This window comes from Melospiza melodia, chromosome 12, assembly GCF_035770615.1.
Source record: "Melospiza melodia melodia isolate bMelMel2 chromosome 12, bMelMel2.pri, whole genome shotgun sequence".
NCBI classification, from domain to species: domain Eukaryota; kingdom Metazoa; phylum Chordata; class Aves; order Passeriformes; family Passerellidae; genus Melospiza; species Melospiza melodia.
In genome coordinates, this window is record NC_086205.1 from 22,993,416 (window position 1) to 23,020,035 (window position 26,620).

General features: G+C 39.7%; 1 protein-coding gene across 3 annotated transcripts in view; it reads right to left on the reverse strand.

The window, feature by feature from the left end:
• Positions 1 to 26,620, reverse strand: part of NAALADL2 (N-acetylated alpha-linked acidic dipeptidase like 2) — a 395,312-nt gene that overhangs the window by 256,232 nt on the left and 112,460 nt on the right. The window contains exon 1 of one of the 3 annotated variants that reach the window (XM_063167295.1): positions 18,014 to 18,039. The exons of the other annotated variants lie outside the window; for them this stretch is intronic. The gene's annotated coding sequence lies outside the window, so the exon portion shown is untranslated. Of the gene's footprint in view, positions 1 to 18,013; positions 18,040 to 26,620 lie in introns of those variants that run through there. 3 annotated transcript variants of the gene reach the window in all.

Here is a 26,620-nt window from a genome sequence, read left to right on the forward strand (position 1 = left end):
TTCGTGTCTTAGGGCAGTTAATGTTCACACTATTTTTTGTGTGGGTTTTTGTTGTTAAATAACCATTCTTTGCAGCAAATAAATTGAAAGCTTGATCAAAAAAAAAAAATTTGTATTTAGAGAGCAACTATGAAAAATCTGATTATAGCAAAACATTATCAAGAAGAGCAGATTAACCCAGCTCATTTGGGAGGTGAATATTTTCTGGGTTAAGAGATATGACTTGGCCAAGAGGCAATTTCATTATATGTTTGCTTCTTCTGTAGAAGAAGAAAATAATTTCCTAGAAATAAATAAATTATACAGAAAAGATTAAATACTCTCCTACAGAGGCCATGTGTAGAAGGAATGCTAGCTATTTAAATGGCTGTTTTGGCAAAACAGAAATTTGGAAGATTTGTTTCCTGCACATTCCTGTGAAATTCATTCTAGGACCTTGCCCCACTTTCCCATTTCTTGGCCATCAGAGGCCAGAGAACTTCCAGCTTGACAAAAGAACCCAAACTTAATTTGTTCCTGTCTGATAAAATACTCTGCTACACAAGTCCCAGTTGTGAATAATCACCATTCAACCACATGAATCAGCCCTCGGTGCATGGATTTACAGGGATAGACTCATTGTCAGCTGCGTGTTTGCAAGCTTTGCATTGAAGCCACCATTTCCAAGGCAAGAATATAAAGAAAAGTGAAGGTGAAAACTTTTTCATTATCTTAGAAGACAGCCTATTACCCATATCACTTTCTCAGATATCCATCCATCCACACCTAATGAGTCCTATGATTTAGTCAGAACACATCCATAAAGATGATTCATGGCTGCTATGCAGCCACTTGATGTTAATAGCAAAGCTGATGTCTTAAATCACAGCTGTTTCCCTATGATAGCCAAGGGGCAAGGCAATACTTTGGAAAACACAGGGAAGAATTTATTAGAGCAACTCTACAAAAGCAACATTTACAAGAAAAATGTAAAGCAAAACATCAGTTTCGAAAGTGTTATAGTATCAGATGCTGTACAGTAATCTGCATATGTTAATATTGCTAAAAGTTTACTATGTCTAGATTAAAAACTTCTGCATTTAATTTTAATTTTATCTGTAATCATTTCTTGTTGTTCCACTACCACAGTGAGGTCAGTGTAAAGCCTTAATAACATGAGGCAAGTAAAGTGTCATTCTCTCCTGTGTTAGTAAGCATTTCGCCACAACTGAGAAGAGTAAATTTCAACAAAACTAAGTCTGATTAAGTTAAATTAAAGCCTGATTAAAGAGATCTGCTGATTTTTAATTGTATCGATTAAGGAACAGATAACACAGTATGTTAAGAGTACCAGTACTAAGCCAGAAAGAAACACCAAATGACTCAGAGTATCCAGGAAAACTACTTGCATCCCTCAATTTTAGCTGGTTAGCAAGTTCTGCTGGATCACAGAGCAAAAAGGGTTTTACAGGGCTGAGTCCTCTCTACATACACCCCAGTCACAAGCAATTTGACTCAGAAATATTTAATTTATGTAGGCTGCACACTCTGGAGCATTAAAGAATATTATAATACAGCCAGGAAGGAAGGAACACATGAGTAAGTTTGGCATCACACAAAAGATGACAATTAGGCACAAGATACCCATCAGCTCTTGGAAATCTCTTAGCAGATTCATAGATAAAGAGATGTTGCAGCATCAAGCTCTGTTGGGAAATGGTTGCATTTTTAACTAGAACAAACAATCCCTGACATTTCACTTGCTTTCAGCAGGGATCCAGTTGCCTTACTCATCGCTATTAAAACACCTAAATGAATCCAGCAGGATTTCTGAGAAAGCAGTGAATGGGCTGTGATTTTGCAAAGCACTGTCTGGTTCCTGTCTCCATTCTTCTGGCCAGTAATTTCAACAATAGAAATACTCAACTCAAGTTCCCATTAACAACCAAATAGTATTTTTAACAAGGAATAAAATGACTGCCAAAAACTGGGGGGGAAAAAAAATACAGAGACAAGAACATGATGTGCATACACCCAAGCAAAGTGGAATAATTGCACAGATTAAGTAGGTCAACTACAGGTATAGATTTCTTTTAAGATGATCCAAAAAGCTATGAGAAACTGCATGTGAAGGCACGCTCCAAGAGAACTCCCTTCCCACATGCAAACAGGCTTGTCTTAGTCAAATCAAGGGAGGCAAAACTGAAACCACCTACCCTAAGGAGCTCCCACTGCAAAGCAGGTCCTATTTCTCAACTTGCTCGCTGCAAAGTGGCTGTGGAATAACCGGAGTGACGGCCGAGCACACGTCCCACAACTACTTCTTCGTGATCTTTTTGTCAGGTGATTTGTAACCAGGAGCCTGGATTGGACAGGAAATTACCTTCTTCACAACTGGTGCTTTGCATTGTGAGGAGCTGCTGTTCAAAATACAGGAATACAGCAACTGGCGCTCTCCTCACGGGGAGCTCTGAAGTTTCCCGTGACTATTTAGATTTGCAATGTGATTTTCAATACAAAGCTAAGCCGGTGTATCCAAAACAAAAAGGTGAAAGAAGGTCAAGAACTGCCCTGTTAAAAACAAGCCTTCCATTTCAGGGGGAAAGAGGAGATATTTTCAAAAGGAAAAAGTCTCTGGGGAAGAAAATGCTGGTAACTCTTGGGAACCCGTGGGTCAGTTTTGTTAGTGGGTTTTGGTGAAGCATGTAAGAAAACACATGAACAAACATGCAGATTTCCTCCAGTTGCTAAATGCTCACGGAGATTTTTAATTTATGGATGTTTTTAGCTACCAGGAGTCTTTCAACCCACTCATTATTTTCTTCCTAATTTTTAAAAAGTAATTTTAAAACAGAGGATGGAATGGAATCAACAAGGCTCAAGCAGGCCATCAGGAGAACCTCTCATTTCTGGAAGTGTTGAAACATTAGGTTTATAATGAGAAACTGATGCCAATTCTAAATAAATCTGAGGTTTTCCCCTTAACTACATACGTGGCTCAAAAAGGAGGTCCTTCAGCACACAAGTTTAATAAGGAGCACTCACAGATCCCCTGACCCACGGCAGAACGCCAGGGAGAGGTCAGCACCAGTGGAACACTTTGTTACGAACCAGCCTGTGAACCCCAGAGTGGGAAAACACAGACTCCTGAAGGCTCCTGCCTCGGGAAAGGAATGAGAAACTCAGAGCTGGGGAAAACCTCTCTCCTCCACACTCCATCACTCCCAAGGCCTCTCTGAAGCGAAGCAGAGCCAGAGGCAGCAGGAGGAACCCTCCCTCCTCCCTACCTGAGAGCAGCAGCAGCAGCAGGGAGACATCGCCGTCCATGGATTCCGTGTCGGAAACCCCTGCATGGCAACGCTCACACACAGACCGCTGCCACCACACGGGGTGGGAGCCTCCTGGCACACCAAACCCTGCTGGCAATCCCGGCTCACAGCCTCCAGGGCAATGAGGAACACGATCTCGCTGATAAGAATGTGTGTTAATCACAAAGAACAACTTCCCATGGCTGGTGAGTTCCCTACTCCCATCTCCACCCCAACACCAAAATCTGTGGGTACTCGGTAACTGTAAATACGGTTTAGAGATCATTACACACATTCCTACCACCAGTGTGAATGGCAGCATTATTATTGCAGGAGGAAAAAGAGACTGAAACAAAACAAAGCAAACTACTGAACAACCTGTCATTGTAAATTAATGGAGTTTTGGAACGATCCAGGAAAGTTCCTGAAGTTTCTTCCTCCTCTTTATAATGTCATGCTTCTAATTTACTTCATTTATATTAATAAATACTGGATTACACATCTATTAATCTAGCTGAGAACTGCACTAAAGCTCACTAAATCTGTCTCTAATTATTATGATTAATGGTGCAAAATGATCAGCTTCTCAAATTAACAACCTAAAGCAACTGGTGTAGGAAAAAGGGTATTTCTCTTAGTAAACACGTTCTTTAGTCTTTCTAGTTAATGAAATCTTGAGCAGTCCACTCAGTAGTACTACATTCTAATTCACTATGACTCCCATTTACGTAGATTTGCATTGATTATGCTGCCATTATGTATTTATTTAAGATTAATTATGGTTAAATTGCACTTAAACTCTGTCTCATTCTTAGTATAACACAGTAGAAATCAAGAGCTGACTACCTTATTCTTTTTATTTCTGTATCCAGAGGTTGTACTAAGTTTCTTTTATTTTATTACTACTCTTACTATTCACCAATACTAATTTTCAAAGGAAGTGTTCTCCATTGAATATCTAAGCTTTGCAAAATTGTGTCCAACACTTCAAATTAATTAACAGATTTTAAAAAATAATATGATAGGAATTACTGTTATTGCTGCATTTCTCCTTTTCTTCTGTGATAACTACTGCAAAGTCTGTTATTTTATGGTGGTTTTTAAAGAATGTTAAAGTAATCTCATCATTCAACCTAAGTTAATTAAGAGAAAGAGACTGTAAGGAGAGTCTTATCAAACCCAAAAGGAATTATCAAGTATTTTCAGTTCTGAGATCCTTAGATTTGGGTTCCTACACTGTCAGTTCTATCCAACCATCACTGAAGACAGCTGATCCAAAGTCAATTCACAAATTAGAGAAAAGATGCTGAAAATAATAAAATAATGGTAAGCTTATCCTTTGCCACCCCTCAAACTAAAAAGAAGCTTCTCCCACCCCTCAAAGCATGCAGTAAGGACCATGTCTACTGCACTGGTTTCCAAATGGGAAGACAAGAAGCCCCCCAAGCACCAAGACAGTGAGAGGACTAAGAGGGATAGAAAGCCCTTCAATAACATTCAAATGAATGGCAGCTTCCTTTGCCATTTCAGACACACTGAACTCTGTCTTCTTTCCTAAACAAGCACTGGTAGCTCTTGCTCAGTGTATTTTCACCAGCAGTCTTTTTTTCTCCAACACCTCTCATCAGTAAGGTTTTTATTTTTTTTTCCCTGTGAACTAAAAGCATGAACAGCCCTGCATGGAAGATTAAGCCCTGCATAACATAATGAGAAACTTTCCCACAGGTGCAGGGAGCCTAAGGGATTTTTCATTAAGAATTACACTTCAAACTATATAGATATGGTCAATGCCATGGGGATGAAATGTGTGTCTAAAGAGTGGCAAAGAGAGCTGATGTTTCTACTCTGTCCTTCCTCATCACAATCCATTCCTAGGACAAGTGGAATATTATTTAACAATGTGCTTCTATTGCAAAGAACCAGCATCACGTCAAGGTTTTTTATTTCTCCTGCCCTTGTCCTATGGCACTATAATGTGCAATACCATTGCGTCAGCTGGTCTCATATGACAGGTCTCACATTTCCACTGGGAATTTTTTGTGGGCTATAGCTCATAGGAAAACTTGCAGTATTTATTCAGCAGATCCTCCTGAACGGAACAGTGACTGCATCCCTCCACAGCATTGTCCCGAGGCAGATGCCACATATTTCATAGTCCCTCCTGTTTCCCTATTTGTAGTAAATTTGTATCAATTCACAGAAGCCTTTCTCTGACACAGGATTGAGAAGAAAATATAGAAATGCTACTTTCAAATAAGGATTGAGGAGCTAACAGAATCTACAACACTGCTGGTGAAGAACTTGCTCCCACTTGAAGATTCCTCTTAAAATTTTCAAATTACATGCCCAGTTTAAACAAGTTTGTGTTCATTGCTCCTGTCATCATCCAAGTTAATAACATTCATTCTTTAGCACACGTGAGTAACCAAGGCAGCAAAGATTAAAAGGGAAAGCCAATAGCTAAAACAACTGGTTTGGCAGCTGCATGGAAGGAACAGGAGCAGTTCAAACACAAAATTCTCACATGTGAGTCTGGGAATGCCCTGCAGAGGACTGCTTGGGACACACCACTGGCTGCTGTGTGGGAAACCTCAGTACAAGGCTGTTTCAACATGAGAGGTGCATTTGAATGCTCTTCAAAGCAATTGTGAAAGCCATGCAAAACCCACTCGGTTCTGCTTGGAAGGTTATTGGGAAATGGCAAATTACTCATTGCTGCGTGGTTTTCCTTCTGTTTCCTGGCTCAAAATGCCAGAGCTTGTAACTAACCTGAAAAATCTCAAAAATACTTCTGATACCTGCAAAGCTCACCAAATGCACCCTCGACACTACTGCACTGTGATCACCCCTCTGTGAGATGAAATGTGAAATAGAAAGTGAACAAAAACTCCTTTAAGTGAAGGAATTGCACCATATCCATAACTGCAATTGAAAGTAATGGGATATTGTTCTCTGCAGGTTCCTGAGTTGCAGAGGTGAGAGGGGGCATGGGGGAATGTTGCTCCCAATGCTGGCAAGCATCTAATATAATGCTGTAATTAAGCCTCATATAACCAAATTGAATATTTTAACCCATCTTTTTTTCTTTTTTTTTTTTCTTTTTCTTGACAGATCCATTCTACAGAATATGGTTCTAACACTTTGCCCTTGGGGAAAGAGGAAAAAAAATAAATTGCCAGTTTTACTCAGAGGTAATTGGGCTTTACTTTCTTTCTGAAACTATGGTTTCCTTCCCTTACTGTATCAGCAGAACCTGGAAGAACAATTTAATCACTTCTGTGACACTCTGACTAGTCGTTACACTTACTTTTCCTGAACTAGTAAGAAATTCACATCGCCCTGAAGAGTAAAACCACCTGAATTTCATCTGCTTTCATGTCTCAACAAGAAATTTCATACAACTCTATCCATCCAAAGTAACCCTGCAAAGTCTAGAGGGTTACTGATGTATTTCTTAGCTCAGACTGAATCAGCAAGAACAGACAGACACACTTGCAGATACCTTGAAGACTTGAAAATTGTAGATTGCTTCTGTGCATGTAGAAGATAAACATAATTTGTGATTTCCCAAGGCTCTGTGTGACACAAGCTCATAAAACACACTTGTGCCTGATGGCACCTATTATTTTGTATCACTACCACTCACCTCTCCTGTGTTCCTGTGAATTTTCATTAAGGCAAGAAGAGTCAAACGTGTAAGGAGAATTTTAGTAGTAGCTGATTGGGTAAAGGGGATATTGAGTTGCAAATATATTTGCCCCATTAAGACTATTTTACTAATGCCACCATGAAAAGACAGTAATATCAGGTACCACTTCTAGAATGACATTCTTGTTCATGATGGCTGTTAAAAATTGTCCCCAGAGCTAAATTTTAAATTTTACATTAGCAATTAAATTGAGGATATATAGAACAGGAGTTTATAGAAAAAAAGCATACAAATGCTGAGAAACCCATTTAAAATAAACTTTAAAGGCACTAACTTAGTCATGCCCAAAGCCCCTTCTTTTTTATTTTGCAACCTTTATAAGACGTTGCCCTTATTTAGGTTCCATGCTAAAAAATATTATCAATAGATGAGAATGCAGCATGCAGGCACTGCTGCTGAGAGCACCAGGTTTTGATCCAACTCCTCAGCCTGTAATGCAGAGAATCCAGGGAAAATACAATTTACTGCAAAGACAATGTCACACTGGGGTTTTGGACCTCCGAGTGAATAGGAAATACACATCCCCACCAGATTCCCAGCACAGTCCATACAAATTCCTGCTGATGGTAAAAAGAAAACCCTGATAAAAAAAAAAAAAAGTCCATAGGGTTTCAAATCAATACACTCCAACGATGTAACTGCACATGCCCATGTCCTCTGCAGATAAATGGAAAAGGGTCCATTTTGTTCTCACATCTGGGAGCCAATTAAGCCACATTCAAGACACTGTAAACTGCTGTGACATACAAGTCTGGGACCAACAAAACCTTGAAGACTTGGGAATCTGTTCACGCTGAGAAAAGTCAGTGCAAAGGTGCTTTAGAAAAAAAAATACTGTTAAATTTACATTATACAACTGTACCACGTGCCCACTGCTGAACAAAGAGTACTGACAAATTCTCAGTGCAAGCTTCAACACTTCACAAATAGGAATTTATTTTTGAAGACAAAGTCATATTATTTCCTACCTTCAGCATCATATTCAGAGTTTTAAAACACACACCTTAAGTCAGGATGAAAGGAAGCAACACCAAAATAGACAAAAGCCAAGCATCTTTGAAATGGACAAGGTTTGCAATTCTCCATGCAGAGAGAAAATTACAGTCCTTAAGGTAGAAATTGGTTAGATAGAGGATGCAAACAGTGAAGGATGGAAAGACTTGGTAAAGAGGAAGAAATATCTCCTTGGTGGTCATAATCTGCATTTTATAAATCTGCATTCATTTGAAGTCTCACTAAAACAAGAGCCTGCTGTTATGAGAAACCAGATTATAAAGCAGATATATTTTAAAAGAATAACAACTAATTTTTTACAACCGCCTTGTGGCATGCAATAGAGTTTTACCTATTAGAAAAAGTTGGTGAACTGAGGATCACACAGAACAGAAGGGCCTTGCAGGCATCTCCCTCTTGCCACACAGAGCTTTCTCAGCTTCTCTATTTTATTTATTTACTTTATTTTCTCTATTTTAAGTTGCCTCCTGACTTGAAGTTCAACTGTGTGTTCCACCTTGAGCTGCAGGTGAAGATTATGGTCCACCCACAGTGAAGTTCATAATGTAATTTCTCACCAGTTAATGAGAAATAAACAATTTTGAAAGAGGTAAATCCCTCTGTTTTTAAAATAAAGCTCCCACAGACTGCTGAGACAACAGAGCAGAAGTCCTGCAGCATTGTTATTGCCACACTTCCAAATCACAGCTCTTCAATTGTCTGAATGGACAATTTAACATCCTCTCTCCATCACCACAAACAGTGCATTATTTTTGAGATTTTTTTTTTTTTCCAGAAAGCACTGGTTGGTTCTTAAAAAAAAAGACAAGACATTTCTCAGAAATGCACACTAAAAACATCGCTAAAAGCTTTCAAAATTCTGGAGAAGCTGCTGAAGATCCCCATGTGAGCACTAAAATGCTCGAGGTGGGTGCTCTCTGCCTTCACTTCCACCATCCTGTGGGAGAAAAAGGGTGGGGAATGGTGGGGAGCCAGGGAGAAACATTTCCTGAGCATCTCTAATTACAGGCACCACTATCCTCAAAGAGAGGTTTAATTGGCCTGATTCTTATTTTAGCCTTGTCAGTTGACTCATATTTAACAACTACTGAAAGACATTATGCTGTTGGTCTTGAAATTATTTTTAGGCACCATTAGAAGCCTGGCATGGGCAAAAATTCTTAATTTAATTTGTCACAAAGAGAGTAATGAAGTTACTCAAATAAGAAAGACTCCATACTGACAAAAACAGAGGGGAAAGTGAAAGCTCATCAAGTCACACATCAAAATCTCCCACCAGTGAGGAGGTGATCAGGCAGCTCAGGTTTACTGTGCCACTCCTGCAATATTTAAAGGATACTACATATCATCAGCTTGGAAAGAAATTGCAAATCTGACCTAATTCCCGCTGGGTTTGGGATGTAGAGTTTTGACAGAAGAATTAAAATTAAAATATAAGAACCATAAGAAAAAAAACCCCAAGAATTGTCAGTTCTTTGTTATTCAGCATTCAGGTTCATGTTATTTTTGATATAAAGTTCCACTGCAGATTTATTAAAACTGCCCATTTATCTTTTGTCCACATATTTATGGCATTTAGTGGCAATGCAAATTATAATCTAAGTCTGGATTTCTTCTTGCATTTCACCAGTAAGTCCCTTCTCTTGAATGGTGGAAAAATTATCTCTAAAATCTCTAGGATTTTATGAATTTGCTATGACTAAGTGAAAGTTGGCCCATTTATTGGTGATGAGTGAATGAAAGGCACATGTGCAGTCAGCTGGATTCAGGTCTGCACACAATTATTCTATGGCTGATCTTATCTCCAATTAATCCTCTTAGAATGAGATTTTAGGATGTAAAACCCCACGAAAGTTTTCAAGTGGAGTTTTACTTGCTAACAGTGATAGGGTTTGGGGTTTTTTGTAATTTTTCTGCTGCTTTCTCTCCATATTGTCATTGTCACCCTTCCTTTTTATATATTGTGTTTACTTGTACCAATCAAATAATATCATTCTATCCTTTTCTTTATTGTTAGTTTAGATGATGCAGAGTGAAAAAACCCACAACCCCTTACTTTTCAAAGCTTAGAGGTTGTCCCTTATCATGTGTGAATAAAACAAAGGGTCAGGGATACAGACAGGACAGAATCACAGAACAGTTTGGGTTGGAAGGAACCCTTAGAGGTCCAGTCCTACACCTCCACAATCAGCCCAAAAGTGCATTTTTGTTAAGCACCCTGAAGGAGAGTTGGAACTGCAAGCAACTAAATTCTGCTTACATTCTCCAAAAAGCAGAAGACATACCATAGATTATTTGTCAGAAGACAAGATATTGCACAGGGTAATAATTAAAAAAAACCCACACACAAAAAAAACCATTAATCCCTTTAGAAAACACTGATATTCAGGACAGAATTTTGTTCGAACGAGATGAAAACACTTACTTGGCCTTTGTTACCTTGGCATTTTCTGAAAAATTTGAATCAAATAAAAACTTCTAAATGAATTAACAGGCAAAGTTACACAAAGCTCTGAGCAAGACAAGAAAAGCCAGCAACTGCATTATCCAATGTTACAAATAATCATTAGAACAGAGCAACATTTAATACCTTTCCTTTGAAGTGCAGTGGTATGGGAAAATCGCAGTGATGGAAAGCCTGGGGTAATTGCAGCGAACAGGTGGCTCAGCCTGGGGAGCTGCAATCAGGAAGACCTTTGTGTTTCCATTATTATTTTTTTTGTAAGAGATCAGAAGACAATGTCTTGGGTTAACACGATGGAACTTCAAAGAGCAGGTATGGTTGTGCTGAGGAGGAGAAAAGCAGTGCAGAGAACCTCGAGGCCTGGCAGCAGACCCAGCAGAGGCTGGAGGCACCAGCCAGGAGGATGCTCTTACAGGAAAGATGTCAGGAGGCATCCAAAGACAGTGAAGCCCCAAAAGACAATGTGATTAAACCAATGATTTTTCTCTGTACACAAATAATGTTACTTTGTACATGGCAGAAGTTTTGGATCATCCATAGTGTTTTCTAAAACATGATGATGGCATGTGACTAATACATCTTAAATATAGTTTAGAATGTGGGAACTGAGAGAGATATATCCTTAAAGAAATGAGTTACAGAAGACCAAATGACACAGAGATTCCTTTAAACTGTCACTGAAAAAAGCTGCATTCCTCCAGAAGTGCAAGTTACTGCACAAATGACAAAAGAGCTTCCAGCTAATGAGGGAAATACGACTGAATTTCCAAGGAGGCTTCACAATGGCTTACAGGAGATCTTTCATTAATATTTACCTCTGCGGCTCAACTCTGACAACCATTATTTCCTCAGCTTCCAGGTAAAAAGGAGATTCTTTCAACTGGTATCCTGCTGTATGTGGCAGCATTGTGACACTCAGGGACGTGGTTTAATGTGGACTTGGCTGTGCTGGGCTAATGGCTGGACTTGATGGCTTTAGAGGCCTTTGCCAGCCTAAAGGATTCCATATTATGAAAAAAAAAAAAAATCCCACACAGATTGTGATGTGTCAGAAATTACAACAACTGATTAAATGTAATTCCGTATATAACTTGCACATGTAAGGAGAAGGTTTTGACTTTCACTAAGAGGAAACTTTCAGGAATTTGATGGTTATGGTACTCCAGCCAACTTGTCAATGGCAGCAGGAGGGAAGTCCATTCCCAGCAACAAGAGCCCAGTACACACATCTAAGGGGCATCATGGGGAGGATAAGGAATGTGTTCAAATACTTCATTAAATTAACTTCTCTCTGCTTGCAGGCATTTCCTTCAGCTCTACAGCTGCTAAAATTTAGAAACTAATACCAATCCTTACGAAATTTTAATTTGACTTCTGTGATGAAAGACAAAAAGTCTAATTTATCATATAACAGATTCACCTTCACACTGTGCTGTGGTCTTTTCCCTTTATCCAGGCACTCTTCAGTTAGGGAGCATTTTAATTCACCTGCTGTAGCAATACCTGGTGAAAGACAATTGCCAGAAGTGATGCTGGTGGGATTTTGGTCAAAAATTCAACTACAGGTTGAGCAGGTGCTTTTTTTAATGCCATTCCTCTGGGGTGCAGTGACCCAGCAGCAGAATTTTCATGTGTGTAACAGCAAAAAACTACAAAAAGATGAAGCAGAAATGCCACACACAACCCACAGCAAAGGGTAAAGAGCTGGATTTCAAACAGCTGTTTGCTATCTGGATAAAATTTGCCCTTTAAACACTTTTTTCAATTTGAAGGGGTATACTACTAGGTCTTGCTGGTGATGCTCACCAAACCAAAAAAGCCCAGTACTTTCTCTGGGCAGAGGGAGAGTCATTTTATTTTGACTGCTGTTGATAACAACCAGAAAAATCCCTGTCAACCCACCAAAAAAATAAGTTCCAGCTGGACAATAGTACACAGTTCTTGATAGCTCAAGTAAACTGCATGTGCTGTGGCCTTCACATGAGTAAGTCTATGGCAGGACTGAAATGCAGGTGTGTATGATTCCCAATGTGAAATTCAAGAGAAATACCAGGACACTTGCAGGGATAAAAGGCGACAGGGAATCTTTAAAAATAAATCCAGATTTCATCCAAACACCAACACAGCTCAAATCCACACACAACAACATCAACCATTAATTTTACAACACAAAAAAAGCACAATGCAAATGAGAGAGGAGAACAAAAATCTGAACCATTTCTCTGGTGCATGATGTGCAGGGAGCATTTGCAGCACTTTAGGACACCTCTGCAAGTAGATTAGGAATTACTGTTTCATGAAGTTCCCTACCACTCCCTCTGCCAACCTCTTTTGCTTCTTTATGTTGTCCCTGTAGCCATCTATCCTCACACAGCTAACACACACAGAGGCACAAAAGCCCTACAGCAGGCCAGGATGCTTTTTCCTCACATTGTGTATGAAAGCAGCCTTTTATTCACACTGGCATCACAAAGAAATCCAGCATTTAGTTACTCTCTTCCCAGTCCTTTTGTCATTATAACTTGTGACATGCTGGCTGATGCTATCGGCGTTAAAGACCCCGTTCCCCAGGTTGTCTGTGCAGTTTATAAATCTGCTTTGGATTATATTGATTTACTAATTGACCAAAACACTGGATTATACACTCTGCTGGACACTTTACCCATTAAACAAAGTAACTGATAAAGACAGCATGCTCTTTGGCCTGATTTTTCTAGGATTTGATCTTTTCTAGGAATGTACATTTCAAGTCGGTTCTTAATAGCAGAAAGGAATCACAGAAAAGAAAGGAAACAGGGGAAAACAGTCTTTGGAAGCTGTTATTTGCTACTGGAGGAAGGCTGGCAGAGGCAGCAGCAGGAGCCTGACTGGCAGCAGAGACCTGATCAATTCTCACTATCATGCAATAAATGGAAATTCATTAGGTAACACCCTCAGCAGCCCTAGAGAGGAGCCTGCAGTGTTCCCCAGGAAACTGAGAAGCAAACACCTATCCATCAAACCCCTGGAAAGAGCAGTTTATCTTCCATCCTGTTGAGTATACATCTGTTATTAATCAATAGCTGTTAGGATTTGTGTCCCCTCTCCTCCCATTTTTACGCAAGCTGGCAACTTTCCTGTGACTGAAATAACCCAATTAATCTTCCAAATAGAAAGGCAGCTTTTTTTTTTTTTTTTTTTGACAGGCAGATGTTTGACAATTGATCTGAAGGAAGTGAGGAGAAGGAGCAAGTACAAAATAAGGGAGCACACCTGATATCACAATCCAGTGCTGTAAATAGTTCATTGCTCCACCTGCTGTTGGGCTCCTTTTCCTCTGCAAATAGCACATTGTCCATGGCTAATGCCAAACACAAAAACATTGTACCTACAAAGAGCCTCACCACACGAACCCATGTCATTAAAAAGGACTAAATGGACTAAAAATGCACAAACCTAAAGGCAAGTCGGAAGGAGACAGAACACTGATTTATGTCCTAAGCCTCTTTTCATTGGGATGTAGAAATATAAAAGACAAATGAGCAAGGATTGCCACATGGGCTTAGATGCATCTTTGAAGATCTCTATTGTCCAGAGAAAAATAAAAAAATAATGCTGCAAAAGAACACATTCTACAATACAACTATTGCTTACCTGTATTTATCAGTTACGAAGCTATTCCTGCCAGAAGGCCACATTCAGTTAATTCTTTAACATTTTGTAAAGGAAAACCAAAACCAGTCTGACCTTGCTTTCCCCCTAAGCCCTTTAAATGATGTTTTGCAGCCCCTGTGTTGAGCTGACCCAAAACTGTGTGTGCCCAGGTGGGCCCTGCTGGGATCAGCACACTCAGACAATGCCCAATGTGAGCTTTCACCTGCCTGGGGATTTGAACAACCTGCTCTAGTGGAAGGTGTCCCTGCCCATGGCTTGGAATAAGATGGTCTTTAAGCTCCTTTCCAACCCAAACCATTCTGTGTGACCCAGTCCCAAGGACCAGAGCAGAAAGAGGGAAGGGATCTGAGTCCCCAGGCAGGTGCTCTTCTCACCTGGTACCCACAGCCCCACCCAGCTCAGGATGCTCCCTCCAATCCATCAGCCAGTTCTCCTCCTGGAGCACTCTCAGAGATCAAACACAATTCAATTCCTGTGGCCAGAGGTGTGGGTTTAAGTGAGCAAGAGCATTCATTTCAGTAGTCAAATTACACGTTCCACTGCAGCTAATGAAATCTGCATTTCATTAACTTTTCTCTAGGCCACCCATAAGTGAATGTTTAACTGGAAAAGAGCTGTGACTCAGGTTGGGGCACAAAGGTATTAATATAAATAGGTGATGTATTGTGAGATGCACTGCAAAACTGCTTATGAATGTAATGGCTCTGCCACTGACAGCTGTTGAACAGCGGAAGGTCAAAAGGGCTTCTCTGAATTTTTAGCAGTAAGAGAAGATCCTGAACTTAGTAAAGCATTTTAAATAACAACACTTCCTTTTATCCTACTTTAAATTATCCACGGGATTTTTTCTTAAAAAAAGCTATTCCCTTTGTACAGCCAGTTGTTTATGAAGTGTGTGAGCTGGGTATCCTAACAGCAACAGTCCCTGACCATCAAATCTGTTGGACTTCTATCAACCAAAACCTCTCTGAGCTTCATACCTATCCTACAATATCAGCAATACACTGACATTAACACGAGCAGCACCACAGCTGCATTTTAAATCTGTCATCCCTGACTCCCCACAGGCCTTGCAGCCCTGCCCTGCTCCACATTTAGCTCCATCCTTTCAGCCTTCCAGGCAGTGATTCAGAGGTATGAGAACAGCTTTAAAATCCCAGGACTGTAAGCAAATAAAAGCCCATAAGACAGCAGGTTCATGACCCTTGGATCTGCAGTATCTCAGCTTTTGGCCTTTTAGTCATGGGTTTGATTCTAATCTCAGCCCCACACTCCACATATTTGCATCACAAATCTTCACACGTGCCCACAATAACAATCACTCTGCAAGAGCTTATTCTCAAACACTCCACTCTGGCATTCAAAGCACATGTCCACCTGAATCCAGCTCCAGATTCCAATCATAAAGTGTGGTAAACAAGGGCAAAGCTTTGTTTGCAAACACTTAACATCTTCTGGACAATTATTTCAGTTATGTCATTTATTATTAGCACAAGTTATTTGGCTGTTTTAAAATATATCTTAGCAGTTTATCTCTGACTGAGAATACCAGCCTGTAAATAATTCAGCACTGCCACATTATTCCCATGAACTGATTATTCCAAGGAATGCACTGTACTTATATCACTCCAGAAACAGAATTGCTTTTAATGCCTCCCAACTCCCTTACAAAGAGAGGAGGAGTTAATGCACTTGAATCTAAAACTAACTAGCAGCCAATTTAGACATCAAGGGCATCCCTTTTTCAGTACATTATATTCAAGCACAAATTAACTTTCCTCATGCTTCAACCTTTCAAGAATTCTATGGCTCCATCTAAAATGTTTTGTTAGAAAACATCTAACATAGCTAAGTGTGAAATGACACAGTTACTGTTAAATCCTCTGAAATCCTGCCCACTGCCCATATTAGAAAGAAGTTCTTCCTCCAGTATTATGTTCTTATTTGTAAGAACCACACAAAACACCACACTGCTTTTCTATACATCAGAAAGAAAACTTCACTTTCTCATTATGAGAAAGTTGCCTCACATCAGAGGTCTATTTCAGTGACATATCCAGTATTCAGCCAGCTGAATGCCCTGGACAAATGTATTAACATCCATTGTACATTTATCACTGCATCAAAATCCTTGTAACTATAATTACTGTTAAGAATTTCACAAAGAGAAATAATAGGCTGAGGGTTTTTTCCCCCAGAATTTGTTCCATTGGATAGCAACACAAAATTACCTGTTGAATTTATTTTTATCGTCTGTCAAAACCAGCCATGATTGCCTTTATGATTAAAATCCACAATTGGTCTGAATTCTCTTAGAAATTATATTTTTTTTCTGTTTGTCACTATGACTATCATGTCTATGGTTATGAGGATTTTTTTTTTTATTTCCCTTTTTTTTTTACTTTCTACATACAAGAACTCTGCCTGATCCCAAGAATGTCAAAGACTTGAGAAGTTGAGACCTTCTACATGGGAAAACCAAACCAGACAGAGATCCAACACCTTGCTGCAGTTTTAGGATCTGCAGACACAAGGAGGGATACACACCTCAGTCACACTTTCTCCTCCCTAGAGCAGCCCCTTGTCATCAGGCATGGAAAAAATTCCCTGTTCCATCCATCCTACACCCACATATTTTATATTTATCACTGCAGTATAAGATCTTTCTGTCACACTTTCAGTGGTGGTGGGTTTGCTCCACCTGTTTTATTTCCTTGATCCAACAAAGTAGATGAAAACCAGAATATTAGTTTTAGTTATCATGTTTAAATTCCACTGTTTGGTCAACTCCTTCACTTCTCCCGCTGACAGATTGCAACAGATTTTAGGGCTGAAGATAAAATGGGGGAAAAAAAGGAAATTCTTATTTTAATCCAATTCTTCTGAACAAAACTGGTTGTCCGCAGAGAGGATTTTTTTTTTTTTTTTAGTATGTAAAATCATCCATTTTGTTTAATGGGTCAAAAATGTGGTTTATGAATAGGATCCAAATTTGTTTCAGATGGACAGCTATTGGTAGTCTGGATATTCCTGGCAGAGCCAAAGAAGAAGAACGCTTTTTCAATAAATTTTTGTGATTTCTTCTGAGAAATAATAACCATTCATCCAAAAGGTGGCAGAGCTTATGCAGGTGTTGGTGTTTGCCATGAACTGACACCATTTACCCTCTCAACTCCTTGCTGGAGTTGTAGAATAACCAAAGGCTCATGGTAATTAGGAATCTCCAGAAAGAAACTGAGAAATTCTGAACAGCAAAACAACTGGGGGAAGCAGGGACTGCACAGAAAGAAAGCCATCACTGTTGAGGGAGGCCTAGAGAGGAGAAATAAATGTTCTCACTGAAAAGGAAGAGGAGAGATGACATGCAAGTAAATTCTCCAGAAAAATCTGTTTTAAAAGAGAGAGCAAACAATGATATATTTATAAAGATGCATATTTTATGGCTACGTTTATCTCCCCACTCTGATAATGCTGTTTGGAAGTGTGTGCGACAAAGCACAGAGACACAGGATGTGCAATTTTGAAGCGCACATAATTAGCATTTGCCACCTAAAAAACCCAAAACATAAGAAATGCAGAATACTGGAGTTTGTTCCTTTATCTGCCTGTATTTTTAATAGCGTCCAAAGCCCTGCCCTCCAAGGGAAAGCTTTCAGCATCTCCTCTTCTCACTTTTGGGAAAGTGAGGATGAAAAATGATGAGGCTGCATGAAGCCCCACACTAATAACTTACTCCTTCTTCTGTGGTCTCAAGTCTCACTGTAAAAAGCAATTCTGACTGCAAGTAGCTTGAAGAGGGACAGAAAGTTGGTTAGGTGAAGTGGAAAACACCCTGGGAAGGATGCAAGCAATGTCAGACCAGTGTAATTGTAGCTTTTATAAAACCTTTAAGAATCCCCTGGTCCAATTCCGAGCACAGGTGGTTGGATTTGAAAGTGTCTCCAAAATGAGATTCTGGTAATCACTGAGCTAGAAGGAATGAAATAGAGGAGATTTCTGAGCTGGGACAAATAGATTTCATTCATCTGGACAGTCTATAGTCAAAGGCCAAATAATTCTGTATAAAATGCTCCCTGCCTAATTCTAAAATATATTTCTTCCTGTCTATGGAGTTGCACTCTGCAGAATATTTTAGATACTGTGTGCAGACCAGCAAACCCAAACTCCATGTAGTGCTGTCTATGCCTCATTTCCCAATTCAAACTTCATTTTTATTTATTCCAACCTCCTAAACTGATTAGGCAGACTCAACAAGTAATGTCCTACAGCAAAAGAGTCTTATTTTGCAGATTAATTTACACAATTAAACACAAAACCGAATAGTCAAAATTTCCACGTTCTGAAAAACTCACTCATTAAAATTATTCAAGTAAGAGCAATTGAAGGAGTTTCCATGTGAGGGAAAAAAAAAAAACCCCAAAACAAACAACAAAAACCCCAAAAAACACCAATCAACTAAACCTCCTAAAAAATGAGAAGCTACATTTGTGTTTTCAACTGGGAATCAAAACTGTAACAAGCCAAATAAAATCCTTCAACTGGTTACTCATGGCTAATTGGTAAATACCAATTACGGACTTAAAATAAAGTAACTCCGTACTTTTTTTTTTTTAAACTATGAATCTGACCCACTGCTGTGTCTGATCCACCAAGTAAAGATATTTTGTGCTCCAGCTGGGCTAAATCTAAGCCAAAAGAGGTGCAGCTCTACAGGTATGTACTGGCCCTAGTTTCACATGGAAAAGTTGCTTCACATGGCAAACCATGGGCTGTGTTTGGTGCTGGAGCTACAGCTTACCCAAAACTTCTCATAGTGGGAGGAAACTAACAAACAACAGGAAGTCAAGGATAAGAAAATTTAAAAAATTTATATTTTTTCAGCGCAGAAATGGATGCTCAGAAATATGAGCACATAAAATCACTGATATCTAGACACGCCTGGCCTGTTTGACACTCTCCTGGGAAAATAATCCCTGCTATGAATGGCAATGAGGACAATCATTTTTATTGTTAAAGGATTTGAAGCCATTAAGGTATCTGCTATTCTTACTGCTCTCATTTTTAGTTCTTTAGCCTCTAGAATGCCAGAAATTCAGCAAGCTTCTCCTCTCAAATAAAATCTTATCTACCTCTCCATAGATGCAGGCCACATTTTGACTGGAGTCCCAAGCCATCACTCTTTAAAGTAATCACATAACAGCATCAGGCTTTCACTCTGTAAAATTCATGTTTCAGACCTGGTCAAAACATGCCCTGGTGGTCACCAGCAGTTGGCAGAGGTAGCTGGTTAATCCAGAAAGCAGCTGCCAGGCTGTGAGTTCCAGCAAAGAGAATTAATTGCACTCACACACTCAGCTGTTGTGAGAGTACAGGATGTGCCAGGGTGGGATTGCTCAGCCTTCAAAGGGACCAACTCTGTTTCTTTGCTGGGAGTGCACTCGATCAGGAGCCGCCTCCAGGATAAGCTGGAAAGGAGCAGTGGCCAGCCCTGCTGCAGGCTCAGGGCAGCGGCTGTGAGAGCCCTTGGGGTGCCGTCCCTGGGAGCAGCATCACTCAGAGCTCTGCCCGGAGCCACCGAGCGTCCGTGGCAGCGGCCAAACGCACCCATTCCATCCCCCCAGAGGAAACAGAGCAAACAGCTTCCATCCTCACACACCAGCCAGGCTCACCCCTGCCCACAGCCCCTCTGAAGGCTCAGCACCAACCTCTGATTCTCAGGAGGGGACAGGAGTGGGAGCACTACAGGATCATCCTCATCATCCTCATGCTTTGGCTTCCCTGGCCAGTCCAAACAGGTTAAACTCAGCAGCTGAGGGCTGCTCTAACCTACTACTGACAATTTACAGATGTTTTGCTCACCTAATTTGTTCCACTATCCACAAAAGCATGCAGTTACCTTAGCAACTACTACATTATATTTTATCTCCAAGCTGCAGAGCTTTCTCTTTCCTAAACACAAACCCCACAAGTCTACTCATACTGCATGTAACCTCTGATATTAGTCCTAGCCATTTCAGGAAACAGAAATAGGCACAAGTGTAATGGAAATAATAGTCTCACTTCTAAAATCTATAGAAGTTTTCCATTTATGAACAAATTTTCTTCGTAGATTTGACTCTTTTCTGTGTCTGCTATTTTTCTATGGGTTACAATTTGAATAAAGGAAATTAAGAGGACAAGGAGGAAGACCTGTTTTAAGGAGTGAGCTAGAATCCTGGGAGAAGACACATTAAAGAATCAAGGGCATATCTTGAAAATTGCTGCAGGAATTAACAAATGCCTTTACGCCACTGACTTCTGTCTTTACTGAATGGACATCTAGAATGAGAACTCATCTATTTTTGTATGGTCAACAGAACACTGAAGGTTTTTCTAAAGTGAAAGACACATTTCTCTATGAACATATCTAAAAGAAAGAATAATTACACTTGGAAAATATTTGCAGTTGGTTATGCACCAGCATTGCTCCTGGGCACCACAGCTTCCTGCACCACGTGAATTTGAATTCCAGTGAAACAAACTTGCTTTGAGAGGCATGTTGTCATCATGTCATGTGAAATGAAGTGGAGACACATACACAAACACTGAGTAACCTGGGACCTTCACACTGCCTGCTGGCAGATGAGCCAGCCTTGCATCTACATGGGACTTCCACTGCTGGAAATGTTCCTGTGGGGCTGTCCAACACTGAATTGCACAGGAAGGAGGGCAGGGAAATGAAGAGCTTTTCTCCAAAATGAATATTTTTGGGGGGACATAATTTTTATTTATTTAAATCAACCCAAAAGCACAGACTGCATTTTCTCACAGCTGTAAAAAATTATTGAGGTTTATCTTCGGGGATAACTAAAGTTAGTGAACTTGTTGAGACTTCTGATTTCAGCAACTTACTGATTTAAACCCATAGATCAGCCCTTAGACCCAATTTTTAATATATTATTTTAACTATCTTTGAAGTTAGGAATAATCTTAAATACTGTCTTGAGTTAATACTTTAATAAAATAACTTCTGCAAAGGTCTTGTACAACAGAGTGTGATAACCTTTTATAGCTGTGACAGGATGTTTGATTTCACTGCTCTGCAGTGCCCATTTGTGCATATTTGAATACACCAGAGAATGGAGCTTCTGCTTTCTGCAAAAGTTGGATACCTTTCAAAGGTTAATTTTCACATTAAAGATAGATAAAATAAAAAGCAGCTGGACAAAGAATTTTTCTGGTCTTTCTTTTTTCACAGGAAGTTATTTTTTTAATCAAAAAGGCACAGTACCTTTACAAAGTGATAAAACCTTGCGGGAAGCTGTCAGTACCAAGTTCAATCCAAACTGACAATTTTAATTGTAGTTAATTAAAGTGTTGGTAGGGAAGTAATCTAGCATCCAATAAATTAATAGTAATTCATCTTCCTGCAAATCTCACTGAGGATGGGTCTGGGCACTCAAGCTCTATGTGGTTTCCCAGTTTACTGACCCTGCAAGTTTTCTCCTACCCAGTTCAGCCAGTTTTCTCTCCAGTACAGCAAATTCAGGCTGACAAGTTTTGTTTTTCTTTATTACCCTCAAAAATCCCTGAATGGATCCACTGACCACCAGGCTGCAAACACCTCTGCCAGTTCTGAGTCACTGCCTCATTCCAGCTGGAGCTCAGCAGGGCTCTGCTCTGAACCTGCTCCTTCTGCAGGAACTCTCTGAGGCTGAGTCCATCACCACCCCTCACCCAGCTCAGCACCTGGGGCTTCCCAACCCTACTGACTGTTTCTGGATCCACAGCCACTCCTGAATGAGGATTTATCGTTTGTTTTTTAAAAACAGATACAACTGTGACCTTTCCATTTAACACCTGCCTTCCTGTACCCACCATCCCGCTCTGCCCTGAACACCATGATTATTCACTCTCTAAAAAATCAGAGATTTCAGAGGAAGACACTGAATTCCTGTCTGCTGGTATCTATTAAAAACTGTTCCACACTTTGTATCATCCCCTAATTCACCCTGTTACCATGTGCAATGCTCTAGCCCTAGCACAGATGTAGAATAACTAACTATACACAGCATTAATACCACTTTGTCAACCTCTCCTTTACCTACATCCCTTTCAGCAAGGGAGATGCAGAATGAAATGTTACCGAAAGGTAAGGCTGCATAAATGTACTCAATTACTTCTACATTAACATTTATTTAACTTAGTGAATAATTTGATGTAGCTAAAAGGCACCAGGAAACCACAGTAATGCCAACACAGCATTAAAATGCCTCAGTACTTGCTAAATCCTTTCTCTTACACCACTCAGCAGACAGAGAAACCTCCCCTCCTCGAGCTCTACAAAGAAGTGCTACAGCTTTGATCAGTGATATTGAAATTGCCACCACATTCCAGCTCAGTGTGGATGAGTTTCAATGTTGTGGGAAAAGATTCTCAATGTGTGCAACAACAGCTTGTCTAGGCTGCACACAGGCACAACCAGCACATATGAAATGAGTTACAGAAATTATATGAATTAATAGACTACTGTAATTTATGCCACTCATTCTCTCAGCATAATGCAGCACCATGCCAGCCATTAAAATTCATAAAAACAATTCATTGCTTTTTAATTTTTACATATTTATGAGCACTCATTTGAAATGAAAATTATTTTCTTATTGACACTTTCTTCCATCTTGACAAAAAAAAAAGTACAATTTTGAACATTAAAGCCTAATGACTTCAATATGTTTTGCAGATATTAATCATACTTGGAATGCCACAAAAATGAAGAGACATTTATCCAAATCCAAAATACAGCAATCAAGTAATTAAGACACCTAATCCAAAGCCAATAAACAATATTTCAAGCAGCAAATGCAATGATGTAATTATAGCTGTTATAGGCACCTTTGCCTATTAAGAATATTTGAACAACAAAATAAAATTAATGGCAACCTCAGCTGCTACTATAAACAGAACCAGCTTCCATTTTAAAAGAAAACAGATGTATTTTCTTAGGTTAAAATGCACAAAGCATTTCCTGTATATGAGATGGTAGACATGAAAGTGTTTAGTGAATTAGCACACAACTTAAAATGACCTAACTTTACAAACCACTTCATCAGCGAGAGGGAAAATCCTCCCTCTGCCTTGCAAAATAAACATGAAGTTGCAACATAAAAATTGGGAGGGACATGAAAGGCACAGCAGCACCCTGACAGGGTAAATAGTTTGTTTTCATATTAACATTCATCTAAATTTATTCATCATGATTCCTTGATAACTTTTCTCTTCTTCATTACATGGATATAAGGATGTTGAGATTGGCAATGGATGTTGAGATTGCAGATCTGGAGACCACAAACTGACCCTCACTGTATTTTCTGGGCGAGAGGGGAGAAAAAGGAAAAGGGAAAGAAAAGAGGAGGCACTAACAGTCACCTGGAATAGAAAAGCAGCATTTTCCTCAATACTTTAAAGAACACAATCCTTGATTTCTCATCAGCTCTGTTAATGTAGAGAGCCTATCCAGCCTGCTATGAAGATTTTAAAACACCCCTGGTACCCATTATCATTCCCTTCCAGCACCATCTCTGGAACCACACATTTCTTCTCCTCTACCCACCAGTTTGGGCCACACACACCTGATTCTGCTCCAAGTACACAATTAGCTGGAAATCCAGCTCAGCATTGCTTACTGCTGTAGTGGCACATGGGTTTTAAGCAGATTTTGCACATATTTTAAGTAAGGGTTCTAAAATGTGCTATTATATAAACGCAGATGGATAAAGTTTTCAAAATAAAGCAGATGATAAAAGTTCACTGAATGATAAAATATTATTTCCCCACCCAAATTTTGTGAAGCACTTGGGAGTTTCTATAACTGCTACAGAGCTAGAAAAAGAACCTGACAACAACAAAAGCAAACTTTTTTTTCATGTTACTGTCTTCATATAGGTACAAATATTGTCAAATTGGGTCTGGAATCTTAAACTCTGATCCATGACTTTCAAAAGTTTTCTACATAAGAAATAGTTTAATGCCAAGTAGTAAAACAAGTATTTGAAGGGATTTTTATAAAAAAAGTTAGTACTGGGACTATCAGGAGAATATATCTCTATTTCCAGAGTGATTGTGCATATTTCCCTTTGCTTTCAGAAAAAGAGGATCATTAACATTTAAATTGGAGTAAATGAGACCAATTTCTACTGTGAAGGGCCTGCAAAGCAGGAAACATGATCCAGCATCCAGCAAACCAGCAAATCAAGTCTGTTATCAGCACCTCTTGAATAAAACTCTGTGTAATGTTGTGTACCCAGCAGGAAACACTTTTCTCAAGAGAGGCACAGCCCACAGTGACCTTTGAACAGGCAAGTAGGTGTTGGAATAAAATCAACCTTGAGACGGTAGGGTTTGTAGTAACTTTACACTTACAAGGTGTATGTCAGCACTGGCTGTGTTTTAGGAGGCTTAGTAGATCCCTGCATTGTTAAAAATAACACAGAGCAGTTCACTCCTTACAGTACTTAGAGAAGCTGAAATAATCTTGAACCCGACACAAAACACGACTCAAGAGGAAAAACTGGAGGAGGGCGAGAAAAGGGTTTTCATTTTCACAGACTCACTGGGTTTCAATCCAGCCACAAATGTGCAACACCCCGAGAGTGTGAGGAGTGAGGATCCTGCAGGGACACACGGGGCAGGGCTCCAGGGCCCTGGTGCATTACTAATGTGACAACAGATCACTGACATCCCTGATAGGATCCAGATGTGCCACCTGAGGCTCAGATTGAGGGGAAAAAAATCCTCTCAATCACGCACCTGTCCTTGCCACAGACAGGTGCCACTGGGCTGCAGCTCAGTGGAGCTACAGCACTTGAATATATGGTGTCACATTAGCTCTGAGCTCTAACTGCAAGTCGAGTCCCTGTGGAATAATCTCTTCTGTGAGCACTTTCCAAAGTGCCTTGGGTAGGATTAGCTTCTCTCTCTGAACAGGGAAAGAGAACAAAAATATCTTACCTGGGAAAGGAACTGTATATTACTATTTTGTTTGTTATTCCTGCTCTTAGAATCTTCCCAGGTGTAATTTACACTTTTATTACTGTATCAAAACAGGGAGCATAAAAGTTGAATGCCAGCTGCAGCCAGGTTCATAATGAAGAACACTTCAGAGCCCTAATGAGTGTTTAACACTCCCCTAATGCAGGCACTGTAGAACAATCATCTCTATAATCAGGTTATGAAGCTTCTTTGACAAAGTCCCCTCTCTCTTTCCCCCCTCCAACACAACAAACAGCCGGGCTGGCTCAGAAGTTAGGAAGGAAAGGACACACCAACATTCCTACCAGACTGATTTTAAAAAAATATTTCAAACTTCAAATAGTGCTCAGGATCTCCTAAAAAAAAATGTAAAAAAAATATTGAAGAGTAAGAATGCAATAGGCTTTCATAATTTTTACACCCTGATATTGCCAAGAGCAAGATTAAACTGTAAGAAACAATGACAAGCTAAGGCTTTGTCATGTGTGTGATATGTGCAACAATGGAAACAGCAAAGGAGTCACTTTTCATCCCACTGTCTAACACTTGGTTAAGAGGGTAAAACCACATCGGTGAAAAGACTCAATTTCTTTGTTCACTGGCCTGGGTGGGGATGGAGGGAAGTGTTCAAAGCCACGCTGGACAGGGCTTGGAGCAGCCTGGCCTGGGGGAAGGTGTGGGATGACCTTTCAGGTCCCTTCCAACACAAACCTGTCCATGGTTCTAGGATCATTTGAATGCTACAATCTCTTCTCCCCCAAGTATACAATTTTGGAAAACGAACCAGACAAATAAGGATTGGCAGCTCTTAGTATTTTTTTCCTTATAGTATTGAACTTGGAAACTTCAAACTGTTCCAAATATTTATAGTTCACCATCTTTCACAGCTATAAGAGCCCAACTGGACAGCAAATGCGATGCAATCACACAGAAACCTCAGTTATCATCAATTTTTCTTCTTTCTGTTTTCTCTAGCCTTTCATTCTTTATCAGAAATGTCCAGAGAGGATGGGAATCCTTACTCCAGAAAAAAAAACATTTTATTGTTGCTTCTATCAGAATTTTAATTGTCTTTTCCAAGATTAATGACCAATGATTGTTTTAAATTTGGGTTTAATTACTGTATTGGATGAAGACTGAATCATCCCTCTGACTTCTGTGCAGTCCCTGGGCTTCTACCAAAAAAAAAAATTTTTAACACAACTTATTTTATTTTTTTAATGCATGAACCATTATTAATCATAGAATTTTAGAATGGTTTGGGTTGAAAGGAATGTAAAGCCCATATAGTTCCAACCCCCTGCTATGGGCAGGGACACCTTCCACTGGACCAGGTTTTTGGCAATTTAAACATAGGAAAGAAGTTAAGAATACAGCACTTCATCATCGGTCTTTTGTCCAATATTTAATACCCACAAACTATTCTGTATTCTGTACTATTTCTGTAAGTAGGAAGTCCTTACCAAAGGAAGTGTCCAGCTC